Genomic DNA, 15,836 nt, shown 5'->3' with positions numbered 1-15,836 from the left:
AGTTGTAGGGATTTTCTTCGCCCTTCCATACCTAAATAGACTGTCAGATTTACTTTCCATTCACTATTCAGAAAAATCATTTTTCTCTGTTTCAGGTTTTGTTTTGTTTTGTTTTGATATATTGCTAAACCCTTCTGTAGCTAGATGTCTTCGATAGCAAAATGTTTCAGATTGTACTGATGAACTCCAAATGCATCTGGGGTGGGATCTGATAAATATAATGATTAACAATTCTAATACATTCTGGAACAGTCAGCGCAGCACACCCACCATGCAGCTCTATCCAACATATACATCAACAAGTCAGCTGGAGGGGTTGGCATTTATAGCAAATCACTCAAGTTTGTGCTCCTTGCTTTCCGGCTGCTCTCTCAGTGCTGCAGAAGCACAGAGATTTTGAGGTGACAAGGAGCTTGGGAGATCTGAGCGATGCACTGACTTTAATTGCTAAGTAAACTGAAGAAATAATAGAGAAATGAAAGCTGACTTTTATCTTTATAAGTGCAAAAGAGTCCTAATTAGATGGGTTAAATCATGCTCCAGCCTGCAGCGTGAAAGAGCAGCCCTGTGTTATTCTTGTCCAGGCAGCCTGGGCCTTCGTCCTGACTTTTACCAGGTGTTGAACTACTCACACAGTGAAACTGCAGGATTAGTGCCTTGCCTAGCTTTTGGATTTATACAGGAAAGTCTAGGGAGCTGTTGATTTGAGTGGAAGAGGTGATTTGTCTTTAAGAAGTGTTGCAAATTACATGAGGAAAATAAGTCGAATACAGGTAGAGCATCCTCTACAGCAACAGGAAGTCTTGGCAATTTCTGTGAGCTGATGATCCTTGATGAAAAATTTCAGCTCCCAGATAAGCCTTAGAAATAAATCTGCACACAAAAATTATTTAGGGCCTGAGCCAGCAAATTCAATGGCACACATTGTCTTGATGATGTGGGATATGAATGGGGCCCTCTGTGCTAGACTTTCAGTCTGTGATACACTCCAATAACTTCAAAATCCAGGAGTCTGGGATGTTAAAGTTTGAGGAAACTTGATTACCCAAGGACCCCTTCTAGCCTTATGTTGTTATCGTCCTTTCCATTCAGGGGCAATGGACTTTCCAAACAAGCTTCCCTGACTTAGGAGCAGTTCTGATCCAAACCAGCTTTAACAAGTAATTGTTAAATTGAGTCGGTAGTTGACTTACTAAATTCAGGGTTGGCTTATCTACATCAATTATTTTAAAGATCACTATCGTCAAATTCTGCTTCTATAGCTAACTCTTTAATATGATTCTCCTGCAGGAAAAAACAAGCGTCAGCAAATGGAATCTGGCATGAAATGAATCAAATAAACTTAAAATAGTGTCATGGTGCCTATATTAAATTTCATTTGACTGAAGTTATGCATCTGAGAACCCCATTGTTCATAGCTAAAAGAGAAAAGAATTGATGACATCATCAATTTATTTCATTATATCACTATAGGATGATAAATAATATTTTCTTCAAGTCCTTCTGTGTTCATCTGAAGTCGATTTAAAGAGTGCATGCAGTGTATTTGTACTTAAATTATTCTACTTTCAAAATCTTGGAGAGCTGAGACAGTAGGAGATAATTTGTGGGACAGCTTGAGACACTTCTCTAACAGTTGTAATATTGCTGCAATTGTCTTCTTTCTTCCTACAAAGCACAGAACTAATGTTGCATTGGAAGCCCTTTCACCAAGTATGCTCCTTCTCCTCCTCCTCCTCAGGATGGAGATTTTTGGAGGAAGGAAAGCTTTTTCTGAAATCCAGGAGGTTTTTCTCATTGCTCTCAGCAAAAGCAGCACCAGGAATAGTGTGTTTTGTTTTTCTACACCAGTCCTGTCTAGATTCTTCTCCTCTTCTTGATCAACCCTAGTTTAGTTGTCTGCTTGAATTTTGATGGTTTGTTTCCGTTTAGCCTGACCTTGGTCTGTTCCCTTTTGTTGTTTTTCCTCTAACGCTCCTGGTATCCTAGCTTTTGTTGCAGGACACAAGTGAGATCACATTCTGCTCCAGTGCCTGAGTTACAGTCATGGACCACTGCAGGACAGATGAGATTTACTACTACTCCAGCCTGTATCTTCAAGCTCTGAACAGGATTCATGGTAAGGGTCATTCCTGTGGAACCAACTGTTATAAAAACCATGCTGAGGAAAAAGGGGGTGGATAAAACGGTGCCCATGCGGAGCGTACTCCATTTCTTCATACACTGTTGCTATTACCCTGATCCAAATCAGTCACACTGCAGCAGATTGCATTGCAACTGAAATGAAAAGTAGCTTTTATATATATATATGTATATATATATATATATACATATCCTCATGGTGAACCTTAAGACTTTTTGAAAATAACCCAGAAACTTAAATCCATCTCAGAAATTCTTCCCAATTAAATGTTATGTGACCTTTCATATGTCTTTGTCTGAGTCTTCATCTCAAATTATCAGATATTGTTCATTTAAATTACTAGTTTCAAATGCTCAAATTCTCTCTTTTTCAAATTCACTCCTTTGAAATTCTTTGACTGGCTAAGGAAGTAACACATTAAAAGATATATTACCCCTGATTTTTTCTTTTCCTCTTTCTTCTTTGCCCTTCACATTTTTTGCCAGGGCTCAATGGATGAGCTGGGCTGCAAAAACGAGCAAATTTTAGAGGTGGGTGAATACTTTTTGGAAGCTGTTTCCTACTTGCCACAGGAGACACAAACAAACTTTTCCCTGTTCTCTGTGGTCAAGGATTAGACAACCCTTGGGTGTCACAGAGCTGAGGCTCTTGGTGGCACGCAGTTTTCCACGTATTTTGGCAAATGGTGGGAAGTTTTTCAGATTAATGGTGGCTCCCTTTGCATGCAGTGAGATGCTCCAAGTTGAAGTCCTTGACCCTGTCCTCACACCTTTCTTTCTCTCCTTTCTCACCACCATTAGGACAGAGCCCTTCATCTCTTCTCCCATCTTCCAGAGGCAAGCCAAAATGGAGGCAGTTTGGTAGCTAGATTTTGGGGCTGTTTTGCTACACCCAGCAATATTTGCACTAACAGTTGCACTGTCTGTGAAAAATCCATCTCGTAAGTGACAGAGTAATAAATCCATATGGTGTGTTGTGGGATTTCCCAGTCCAAATCAACAACTTCATCATATACCGGTTCTTCACGTTACTGCACTCCAGCCTTCAAGGGTGGGAAGAAGGCTTTTTTGCTACAGCAGACTGGTGAACACCTCCACAGTAGGTAGTATTGCGCTAGCAAGGATGCTAATTCCAGCAGTACCCCCCCATGCTTTGAACTGGGAACAATCTGGTAGTTTCCTAAAACCAGATCTATTTTTTTTCCAAATGTATGCACTATGTTTCTTTATAGTTTGCGGATCATACTTTCCTAAGTCTGTAACAATAGCCATTGCTCCTTAGTTTCTGGGAATTAACTTCTAAAAATACTCCAGTGTTCATATTAGATACTTCCCGTTATGTTCCCTTTACCTGAATCAAATCAGACTTTCCTTAGAGCAGAATGCCAAAGTGAAAGGCACACTAGAGACTGTAACACTTCTACAAGACCACATGCTAATATAACCATTTCAGGCTTTAAACATGTATTTTTTTTCCTCTCTTTCGTCTAAACAATTTGGTATTTCTGAAAACATGAAACAGCCTGTTTTTTTAACAATGTGCAGTACAAAGAGCTTTTACATTTTCTTTTCAAGCAAAACTAAAGAGTGGAAGCAGCAGCTTCGCATTGCTCAGACACTTTCATTTCTGTTAAAGAAACTGGCAGTTTGTTTTCCTTAGCAAGCTGCAAACCTCTTTTATCAAGCTTTGCACACTAGCAGTGAAAGCCTGGGAGAAAAATCCCAAGCTGTTGATGAAAGTGGCTTTCAATTCTTGGTGAAAATGCAAAGGGGAGCTTCAAAACAGAGAGTAATGCTCTCTGACAGTGAAAAGGGAAGGATTCTTACAAGAAAATGGTGAAAATGGAAGGTTTTCTGCCATGGCAAGCTCTGTTCGCTAGTGAAAAGTGTGAAATACAGTGCTTGAGAGATTCACAGCCATTCATAAAAATGTCAGTGTTGATGTATGAAGTGAAAAATCGCTGGTTTTATCAGAAATCCCATCTGTGTAGTTTAGTTTCCATCATTTACGAGGCTTAAACACACGTACACCCCTATATATATATTTGTAAATATACATAATTTATGTTGAGAAAATGAGGTTTGTGTTTTTCCTATTAACTTGGAATATATTCACCTCCATTATTGTTCTGTTACTGGTTTCCAAACCACATATTTCTCACCTCCGTAGTTTAACTTACTGTGGAGTTAAATTTCTTTAGACTACAATTTTTGTTACAAGTCAGGCTATTTTTCAATAAAAAAACTCTCTCTCTTTCCCTCTTTCATTAATAGGAAAAAATGTATTTTCACCCACTGATCAGTGGTGTAAGTCCCAACTAGTACCAGCAAACAAGAACCTCCCTTAGGTACAACACTTTTACTTGTCTGAGACAGATTTTTTTTAATCCAGAGAAAAGTAATTTCATAAAATCATAGAACGGTTTGGGTTGGCAGGGGCCTTACAGCCCATCTAATTCCAGCCCCTGCCATGGGCAGGGCCCCCTGCCCCCAGCCCAGGCTGCCCCCAACCCCATCCAGCCTGGCCTTGGGCACCCCCAGGGATGGGGCAGCCACAGCTCCTCGAGGCAGCCTGTGCCAGGGCCTCACCGCCTGCAGAGGGAAGGATTTCCTCCTAGTATCTAATCAAAATTTCCCCTTTTTTAGTTTAAAGCCATTACCCCTTGTCCGGTCTCTGCACTCCCTGATAAAGGGTCTTTCCCCAGTTTCCCCATCTCCATTTCATTAATTAATGCAGAAGCAAGAAATATAAAACTGAACAAAAAGTTTGGGGAAAAAAGAAACTTTAAATAAGGGGGAAGAACTGAATGGATTTTCCTAAATGTTCTCTTTGACTTTGGTACAGGGCCTGGGATCCACTCACGCAGAGACAGGCACAGGACTGTGGCTGTGCAAGAAATCATAGCTATGTGATAGGCAAAATTAAATGGACTTGCTGGATTGGAACTCTCCCATCTGGGAGCTGAAAATGTCTGAAGCAAGAAAACGACCTAACGTGAATATACTAGCATCTTAGCAAAGATAATCAGAGACATGTAAAAGAAATCTCCATATATGAATGTAACTTAAATCCTCTGAAACACCGAGAGCAAATCTGCAGTAGTTGTTTGGTCTCCCTTTACAGTTAACAGATTGAGGTGAATATCTACCAGGGTTTAACTCACCCCACCAAGAGAGGAGCCCCTCTTATTCTACTAATCTGGAATATCTCTTTAATGTCTCACTCACAAGTTTAGTGTGGTGAAAGAAGTGCAACTACCCTACAAATTACCTAACTCTAAAATAAGAATGATTGCCCTTCTAAATTATTTGTTCTAGCATGAGTTTACCAAGTTAAAAGAGTCACTGGGGGAACTTGCCCAAGTCATACACAATGCCAGACAAATTGATTGTAATTCTTGTTTCTTGCCTGAAAAAAAAATCAGTGCTGCGGTCCTGCATTCAGCTTTTCTAGACAAATTTATTGGCAATATCTGAATTTCTATTAGTTTCACTAAGAGGCTAAAAGGTCCTAAAGGGCAGTGAGGAAGAGGGGAGCCAGGCACAGCCACAGTCCTCTCCAGCAGGTCTGACTTTGTAGCGTGCCCCCGTGATCTCCCTGCCCACCTGAAGCAAGGCTCACGGGCTCTGTGCAGTGAGTGCTCCAGGACCTCTGCAGGGCTGGGCACTGCTGACACCGCCTCAGGAAGGGCTGGGTCAGCACTGAATTGACCGACCAGTGATCAATAGCTGCCAAAATGTCTTAGCATTGGACGTATCCTTATCCAATTCAAAATGTATCAGGAGAAGTCATTAAAAATGAAAATTATTCATCCCATTTGTAACTAAATCAATTCCAAATGTCATCAGAAGAGCCTTTGGTACAAAGAACTACCTCTGCGTATAACTTTAAATTATGAAGGTTTGATCCTTCACAATCCAGAATCAACAGATCTTCTGCATCTCTGCTGTGGATGGCACTGGAAATGCCTGAAGATGTCCCATGTGCCTGCCAGGAGCCCTCGTATGGAAAAGTGCAGCTGAAGTGTGAAAGCCAGTGTGGTCACAGGGCTGCAAACCTCACACAGAAAGCAGGACATCCAGAGGTACGCATCCAGGAGGGATGGTAAAGTGAGAATTGTTTGGGGTTGTGGCTCCTTAGCTCATTGCTTTCCACCAGTGCAGTGACTGCAATTAGCCTCCCCCATGTTCTTCATCCCCAGGCACAGGACACCAGGTGTCTTCCTTGTGCCTTGAGGAATGCAGACCACGACCCATGTCCTGCCATGCCACTGGGGCCAGCAAAGACCTTGGGCGTGATCAGTCGCCCCCAGCCAGCAAACCTCGGTAAGGACTGGCAGCCGTGCTGAGGCTGTCCTGTAATTAAGCAGCCCTCAGCCTGCTTGGCAAACTAGCACTGAGTCTGGTGGCTGGTTTTACTTCTCTTCTGGTTTTTACTTCTCTTCTTTTCCCCTAGACAACCCGTGCCTCTTTACTTCTGTGAAGTGACCCATGGGTAGAATCTCACCATGCATCGGCTGAGCTGTGATCATTTCCTACACACATCCCTTCAGCCTGCAGCAAACACAAGATAAATGAGCTAGCTTGGTCCCTCTTCACGAGCTCAGAGCAGAGCAGTCGCTGCAGATGAGGCTGTGCATAGCGTCTCCTGACGGGAAAGTAAGGCAGCTCTGTGACACAGTTTTGTGTAACCAAATCCCTTACTACTGAAAGAACACATCACATTTTGGGGATAGTTTGGTGCTCTGTGCTATTTATGCCACTGAATCTAGGCATAGTTTCAGTTTCAGATAGGGAAAAGTTAAAATACTAAAACTTCAGAAGTGTGGGTGCTTGACCAGACCAGGCAGGTTATGGCAGAGGCATCTGCTCTTCAGCATTTTCAGCTCAGCATTTTTCAAGATCACGGAGGCAAAACCATGTTTTTCAGGCTCCTCTGTCACATTGTCAACAGCATTTGTGTATGTATCCAATTTCAAAATCTGCAGCTGAGTACAGGGAGAGTGTCTCTTCATATTGCCAAGTCTCTCATGCACAAGTTGTTTTTGTTTAATCTTCAGGCTAACCTTCCAATCTAAAGCACTCTTGCATTAACTTTCCAAAGGTCATATCTGCAGAATGCCGAGTCAGTGGATCTTGTGGAGTGTCAGTCCATGTTTTTATTGAATTCTGGGCCCTGATTATACTCGGTTTGTTCTGCCTGAGATCAACAAGGCAGGTGGAAAATCATCCTCATGGGGCAGCTGACAATTCTCCACAAATACTATAAACAGGAATGACAGCTGCATATAGATTTTCACTCACCATCAAGGAGAAAGGACGTGCTATGTGGGTCACTTCAGCTGACTGGCACTCCGTTGCAGTGAGCTGTCCTGTCTGAGGGGCTACCTGGGCTCCTGAGTGGCCAGTGGCCACCAAGAAGCACCTCCAGGGCATGGCCTGCTCCACACCTCAAGAGGGCTGGGAGCTATTTCCAGCTACTGCAGAGAGACGACACAATCTGTTTGAAGACTTAACTTTTGCACATGCAATTCAAATTGACATGATGTCCATCTTATTAATTTATTTATTTATTTATTATTATTATTTTTCCCCCTGTCCTATTCTGCGCAACCTTTGTGGGACAACTGCAAAGGTATAAGGTAAGGCAGCTCCTCTGGATTGCTCTGGGAGCAGAATACCCAGACTGCTCAAGATAAAGGAAAGGGAGCAAAACACCTTTCCTTCCTCTAATCCTCTGCTATAATGAGAAGGCAGCAGCAAGTCTTTTGTATCCCTGTAGATCCCTTCCTGACTCCGAAACACGTTTCAGCATCTCCCACCTGCATCAAATGCCAAAATAATTGTGGTGTGGATGTCAAAACAAATGCAGATACATCTAGATGTTCACAGCTCTTCCTAGGAGTTGCCAGAAGTCTCTAATATGGACTAAGAAATGCTGCAACTCAAGCCAGTGCATGCTGAAGGCTTTGCCAGTCGCCTCTGATCTGCATGGTGCCTGCCTGTTTTGGCTGGGAATCCAGAGATGACTGGATATGCTGTGGGCTACACTGTTATATTTTATATCATCATATATGCCACTTAATGAGGCTTAACTGTGATGGCTATATCCCCCTGAGTTAGGCTGTAAACCACACAACTTTCCACAGCAGATGGTTGTGCCACTCATCGCCCACAGCGCAGTAACAGCTCGGTGTTTCAGACCAGCTAGTCTGTGCTGGGGCTTACTGGTATACTGCTGAAGTACCTCTGTAAGAGATGTCTGTCCTTATGCATTGTCATGGCCACCATCTCTGGGATGTGTGTACCTACACAAATGGAAATGCACCATCTAGCTACAAGTGAGCACCTCATTTCCATCCATATTATTTCTAAGGCATGTAATGGAGACAAATTGTTGGGAGTGATGAGACAGTCGCTCTGACTCCTGATACGAATACAAAAAGAAAAAAAAAAAGAAAAAAGAATTAAAACCTTCATCACTTAGCCTGCTCAAGATGCACTTTAGAGGACCATCCAGCTAAATCAGCTTCACTCAGTCTGTACCATGTAGCTGCATTAGTCCACAGCAGCTAGAGATTCATCTGTCTGCTCTCTAATATAAGTGGTAGCTTGATTTCTACACCAGCATAAATCAGGTGTAAATCCAGAGCAAAGCGGACTTGTATTGCTATACCAAATGGATGTTCAAGCCTGCATCTTACTCTTACTTCTGCTGGTCTCACCCTGGGATAAATATTCATTCTCAAAGGCTGGCTCAACACTCATTAAATTATCTGGGAAGACCAAATAGAATACTTCTCAAAACAAAAGGAAATCCAGCATCTGAAATATAAGAGATCTTGTGCCTTTCATTATGCTATACAAAGTGTTTTACAATGCTTTTCAGTGCTACATGCAGTTTTTTACAGTCTTTGATATAGTGAGACTCTGATGCTGTTTCCACAAACTGAGCACAGGAAAGCAGCATTAATCTCATGATCCTCTTCTTTTCAGAGAAAGTGTAAGGTCATTTTTGTCTCCACAATTCTGAGAGAGCAGAATTGCACAGAGGAGCCAATTCTAATAACATTTTATAGAGGTAATAGAAGAGGAAGAAAATAGGAAGAAGAGAAAGTAGAGACCAGCAAAGAAAATTATATGATATGTAGCTTTATCTAGCGTAACCCAGCAATTGGAGGAATTTTCCATTCTCTTCTATTAAACACTTTTTAATTAAAACAATTCCAGCACACCCTACACTGGCCATTGACAAGGCTCTCTGAGCATTATACCACCGTGGCCTAAATTAAACACTCTTAAAAGGCTGCACTCTGACTTTGGTTTGGGGATAATGCAGGAGGGCTGGCCCCTACACAAAGACACAACACGCTGATAAACCTTTCACGGATTCTGGCCCTGTTGTATGAATTTGGGTCGTTTAAATTGTTCTGTGTATTTGCTGACCTTAAAAGGGAATTTTAATGCAAATTCTGACCCACCCTTCATCATGTGAAGGAATCCAGAGCTGGTCAAATGTTAAAGCAGCCGGGCTGTATGTTGGGTGATTTCATCTAGATGGCCTGGCTACCAGATGAGATAATCCTTGGAAACAAGATTTCTGATCTAAAGCCCTTTGGCAGGTCCCTGTGGCCTCCAGCATTTCTGCAGTGCTGTAGGAAAGGAAAATGGAAACTGTCCAACATTTGTCCCAAGACAAAAGTGCTTCTTTTAAGAAACAGGCATAAAAATAAAAATAAAAATAAAAATAAAAATAATAAAAAAGTGGAATGAGGCAGGTGTTCTTCTGGTAGATGTGGAGTCGAGGATAATTGCCTGTTCTCTAGGTGCATCGCCTCCACAGTCTCTCACCTTTGTCTGATAGCTGAGGGTGTAATTAGGCTAGAAAAAGCCCTCCTGCTCCCCTGAAGCCCTGCTCGTCCTTTGTGCAGGCACAGCCGGTGCTGGTGGTGAGCAGAACAGGACCCTGGACAGGACATGCCCTCCTTGCATCGCTCCCACCCGACTTCTCCCGGAGGAGCAAAATAAGGTGGCTCCATGCAGCGGCAAGAAGTGCCACCGGTGACCTTCTGAGAGCCTTCCTGGGACAGGGAGTGCCACAGCAGTCTCAAGGGCATTGAGGCCACGACAGCTTATGGTGCAATAGGTTTGCTGCCCCGAGTGTGCTAGCAGCAGTGCCTGCACGAGTTTGCAATCTGTTCGGGACCACACTTGCCCTCCAGTGCAGAGCACCTGCAGCTCACTTAAGAAAGAGTTAGCAGTACATCCCTGCCACACATCATGTCCTCTGACCTGACCAAGGAAATATGTTTTGCTTTTTTTGGTGACTTTGCTCTTCCAAGCCAGTGGCTCATGTTGACCTTTATTTCTGTAATCAGCTTCTGTAAGGAGCACACTCTAAGCACATGCATGCACAGAGGGAATTAAGCGAAGCTTATGCTGCTATGCTTATATTTAGACATCCCAGAGGCACAAAGCAGGTTGCTGATTCTCTGTGAAAATTCTCTTTCCAGACAAATGTACCTGCACCTGTCGCACAGTGAATGATTAGAACCATGATCCTGCAAGCAATGGCTACCCGTGCCTATTTACCAGGGCTCACACAAAGCCACAGCTTGTAGCAATGACTGCAGTCCACTCGGGGGAAATCGCCTTTATGCTTTCTATTTGCTTTCTCAACAAGAGAAAGTTTTAAGAAAAAAAAGGAACTTAGGCATTGTTCCCTGTGACTTCTTTGTTTGTTCTGAAATAGATGTCTTTAGCCAGCACCCTGTGAAAAATCTGCACGAGAGCGTAAAGGCAAAGGGTTTCTAGGACTCCTCTTTCAACATGAAAGTGAGGAAGAGTTTCTTTAGGAAACAGTTCTCCTTCATGGGACCTGAGAGCTGGTGGAGAACAGATTACAGCTCCCTGACTCTGCTGTCATTAAAGTTTAGCTTTATTAGACATCATAAGGTGTTGTTACCACTTGTCTTCTGCTGTTTCTGCTTATGAGCATGAAAAGTTTCAGCTACATCTGAATCAGATTGGAAAAAAAAAAAAAGCAAAACATTTTTCTTTTCCTGTTCCTTTTCCTTTTTTTTTTCTTTTTCTTTTTCTTTTTCTTTTTTTCTTTTTCTTTTTCTTTTTCTTTTTCTTTTTTTCTTTTTCTCTTTTTCTTTTTCTTTTTTCTTTTTTTTCTTTTTCTTTTTCTTTTTCTTTTTCTTTTTCTTTTTCTTTTTCTTTTTCTTTTTCTTTTTCTTTTTCTTTTTCTTTTTCTTTTTCTTTCTTCTTTTTCTTTTTCTTTCTTCTTTTTTTCTTTTTCTTTTTCTTTTTCTTTTTCTTTTTCTTTCTTCTTTTTCTTTTTCTTTTTCTTTTTCTTTTTCTTTTTCTTTTTCTTTTTCTTTCTTCTTTTTCTTTTTCTTTTTCTTTTTCTTTTTCTTTTTCTTTTTCTTTTTTTTTCTTTTTCTTTTTCTTTCTTTTTCTTTCTTTTTCTTTCTTTTCTTTTTCTTTTTCTTTTTCTTTTTCTTTTTCTTTTTCTTTTTCTTTTTCTTTTTCTTTTTCTTTTTCTTTTTCTTTTTCTTTTTTTTCTTTTCCTTTTCCTTTTCCTTTTTCTTTTTTCCTTTTTCCTTTTTCTTTTAAACTGAGCTTAACAGCATGTGAGGACAAATGTGTTTTAGACTGAGTGGTGTCAGAGGGACAAGCCCCATCCAATTAGACACAGAAAAATAGATAAATTCATAAGTATTTGAATGGAAATAAGCACACAGATTTCCACCCATAGGACCATGCAAATTCACACTTGAAATCGCTCACTCGCAATGCAGTTTTCCCCACCTAATTTAGCAATCCCAAAGTTAGTTCTTCTCCAAGATATTCACTTTGGCTGCCCCCTCTGACTCTCTGTCCATGGAAAGGCACGGGCACGTCCTTCAAAATGGGACAAATATCCTCTCAGAAGTGCTTTTCTCCCTTTTTTGGCCACAGACACTACTGTAGGTGGGAAGTCTGAAGCCCGTGTGACACCAGTTTGGATGTGAGGTGGGCAGCCACAAGGCTTCAGTAAGCAGCAATACAGCTGGAACAAAAAATCCAGCAACCATGTACAGGCAAGTATGGTGCAAAGAGCTCACATCCAGCATTCACAAGACAAACACCATTCTGGCAAGCCTGCAAATTTTGCATTCCGTACTGCTGAGAAAGGGGCATATTTGTCAGAGAAACTGCTCATGAAAAATGATTTCACCAGGAAATGAAAATTAATGCTGGAATCATTTTTAAATTAAATATTTTTACAGTGATATATGTAGGTAGCAATGCTATTTTGCCAATTTATAGCATTTTGTCAAATTTCTCTTGCCAGATGAAGTCTGAAAATAGGTGTGCACCATGAAGGAGAGATTTTGTTTTGACAAACTAAATGAAACATTTTGATTTCTCGTTTTTGTCTAGCATTTTTGTTTTGAAACTGCCTTTGTATCTGTCTGATAAAAACATTAAAATTTGCTCTAGATCAGAAGAAAATATTATACTGGATCCAGAGAGATCAGATAGCTCAATGTTTGGGTAGTTTGGAATTATTTTAAAGGTGGGTTTTAATTCAATAATTTTAAAAAGTTTACAGTCAATCTCAACACCTGAAATAGTAAACAATGAAACAGCTAAACAAATGGGAAAATCCATGGTTTTCACAATTCTACCACTGAATAACAGCATGTCTTGCTGTTTTCATTAAATAGTTTTCATGCACAGTTTTGTTTTCATGTTTTTGGATAAATATTTGTAGTGGCAACTGCATACTGTGTACACAAATTGCAGCTACTTCCAACAGCAATAGGCACCTGATTGTGATTCATGTGCCATATGTTTCAACATGTTATAGGGAATAAAATCACTGAAACACATTTGTCTGTAATTACTGTTTGGAGGGGTTATGTAGGACCTAGTGTAATTGGGATTCCTGGCAATACAATGTGAGAAGTGGGCTGTGATCTACACACACGGCAATGGTCATGGAAGGACAAAATACCGCTTTCACTTCATGTATACAGAAAACTGTGATTTCAGCTTGTCTTTTCCACCTGAAGGGATTTTGGACTTCCTAATCTGTATATTAAAATTTTCCTTGCAATGGATGGGAAGCAGCAAAAGAAACCGGGAGTTCAAACATCTGATTTCTCTGTTTTGTCTCCCCCCACTGTGTTTGACAGGAGAGAAGCACTGACAATTCATAGGCATCTCCTGCTCTTACACACTCATTTGAAGGGCTGTTCTCATCTCCAAGGGGAACTCTCCTGAAATTCTGAACCAACCAGAACCAGAGCACCAGAAAACTTATGTTTACAACAGTACAATTATTTTGATTTTTATTTTTCTTGTCTTGAAAGAATAACAATGATCTGATGCAAAGGAAGATTTCTAGCCATTTCCATCTAGGCAGGAAGTGGTATTCATTTTTATTGGATCAAAAAATATTTAAAGATCAATCATCCAAAGTAGTAATCTGCTCTTAAAATAATAATAATAATAATAATAATAATAATAATAATAGTGTGTAAGTCAGTTTGAGAAGACAAGAGGCTTTGGAAATCAACCACTTTCCAGTGTCTGTTTTCACAAGAACATATTGTGTCCTTTTTCTCCTGTAAAGAGTGTTAAGAAATCACTAAGTTGTAGGGAAAAAAAATAATAATAATTGTAAATATATCCCATTTTTTACTTTCGAGGACTGTCTTCACCGAACTTCTCTGCTAAGCACAGTATAACAGGACTTGGTTGGTGATAAAAGAGCAGTATCCAATATAGCACAGTGGCCACAAGGCCTCCAAGCTAATTTTTTTAGTCACCAGGGAAAGGAAGGGGGCTTCGCTTTGCTCTTCTCTCTTGCCATTGCAAAAGCACATTGGAAAGCTTGCAGCTGGTTTCTGCTCCCACTGCTCATGCAGTGAGCCCTGCTGTGCCTGACACACACACCATCGCCTTTCTCAAAGGCTGGGGAACAATGGAGCTACACACAGGATAATCTACCAGAAATCAATTCCATGGGCTACGAGTAATTATATATCGTACATCAGTTTGCTTTGCTTACTGAATTAAAATGAAACTAATATGGTCTTAAGCAAGACTGAACAAACAAGATCATTAGGTAGTTAAAGAGATCATCAGAAACTCCTTTTGCATTGTTAACATTATTGAATTAGGATTATTAAAACTGCTGGCAAAACCCAATCCTTTTATCAGGCTGGATGTTCAGCAGACTCCTGGCACTCATTCACAAACTGGGAGACAAGCAGCAACTTTAAAAGTGAAAAGGCAATGGGTTTTATCTGCTCCTTCATCAATCCTTTTGTATTTGTAGGCTCACTGCTAATGAGTGGAACTCATTCCGCTTTGCTACCTGGAAGCTTTCTGTGGTGAAGATGAAAGAGATGCTCATTCGAAGTCTTTTTGTTTTTGTTTAGCAAACATAAATGAGATTATTTTTTTAATATTATAGTACAGCAGTGATCATATAACACACACACAGTTTTCTATCTAATTGCTCTGCATATCCAGAGCTTTGAAATTAGTCCATATAAATATCTCTGAGATTTAACAAATACAGCTTTTGATTTCCACCCAAGGCAAAGCAAACAATTTTATTCTCTAGCGTGGTCAGATTCTGAGTTGTGTTTCATGCTAGGAAAACCTCCAAAGCAAAAAATCATATCCAGCTGCTCTCTATAGTGCAGAAATTCAAAAAGAAAATAAAAACAATCTGTAATTCAGAATTTATTGGCAATTTTCTAGCGCACTTATCTGCAACAGCACGAGCAACATGAGCAATCAGAGCACAGAGCTCATTGGTCTGAAGGCCTTAAGAAAAGGATGTTTGAGAAAATGTGAATAACTAGAGGCTATAAAAAGAGCAGCAAAAGCATTAACCTAAGTAGGACTAGAGCAAAGTTAACTTGGCAAAGGAAGCAAAGTGGGACAACTCTTTTCCTTGCAAGTAAAGCCCCTGGTGCTGGAAGACTGAGAGGAAAAATCCCGAGAACAGCTGGGGAATAATGGAATTATATTTTCATTTTCATAAATGAAGCTCCTGATTTTAAATCAAAGTAAATACCTCATCTACCATTTGTTGAGAAATACTTCTAAAATACAGCTGTGTTCTGAGTTTCCCGGCTGACAGAGCCTCGCCGCTTTATCCTTTTTAAACAGATGTGGTTTGTAAATATCCTCACTATGGCACTTTAACTACATCGCCGCGCGGCTGTGGAGATGAGGCCAGCTGTGTCTCCTAACTGGATCAGCTCCCCGAACAGATGTCCCCCCTCATGAGAAAGCAGAGTCTTGCAAATCACCTCTTCTGAGAGGTGCCACCAGAGGAGGTTCATGGAAAAACATCAAGACATCCCTCCTCCTAAAGTTTTCTTTTCCCACTTGAAAGCAAAATTGAATGAGGGCCTGAGCATCAAGTTAAGGGATGACCCTCCTCATGCCTAACCTAGGTTGAACCAGAGGAGACTTGACCTTATCCCACCCTACGGCCACGCAAGTGTGGCTCACGGCTACTCCAGGAAAATCCAGCGCTGAAGGCTGCATATTTTTGTTCATAGGGTTTTGTTCATAGGGTTGCCATGCCAAGCTAGACTCAGGCCAATGTGTGAGATAAACTGGATGGCATCTTGTATAAAAGAACAGCAGCAGCACTAAGGAAACCCTGAAGCCCT

The sequence above is a fragment of the Cygnus atratus genome, chromosome 5 (genome assembly GCF_013377495.2).
Source record: "Cygnus atratus isolate AKBS03 ecotype Queensland, Australia chromosome 5, CAtr_DNAZoo_HiC_assembly, whole genome shotgun sequence".
NCBI lineage: Eukaryota > Metazoa > Chordata > Aves > Anseriformes > Anatidae > Cygnus > Cygnus atratus.
The sequence above is the reverse complement of the archived record's forward strand: the minus strand, read 5'-3'. Positions refer to the sequence as shown.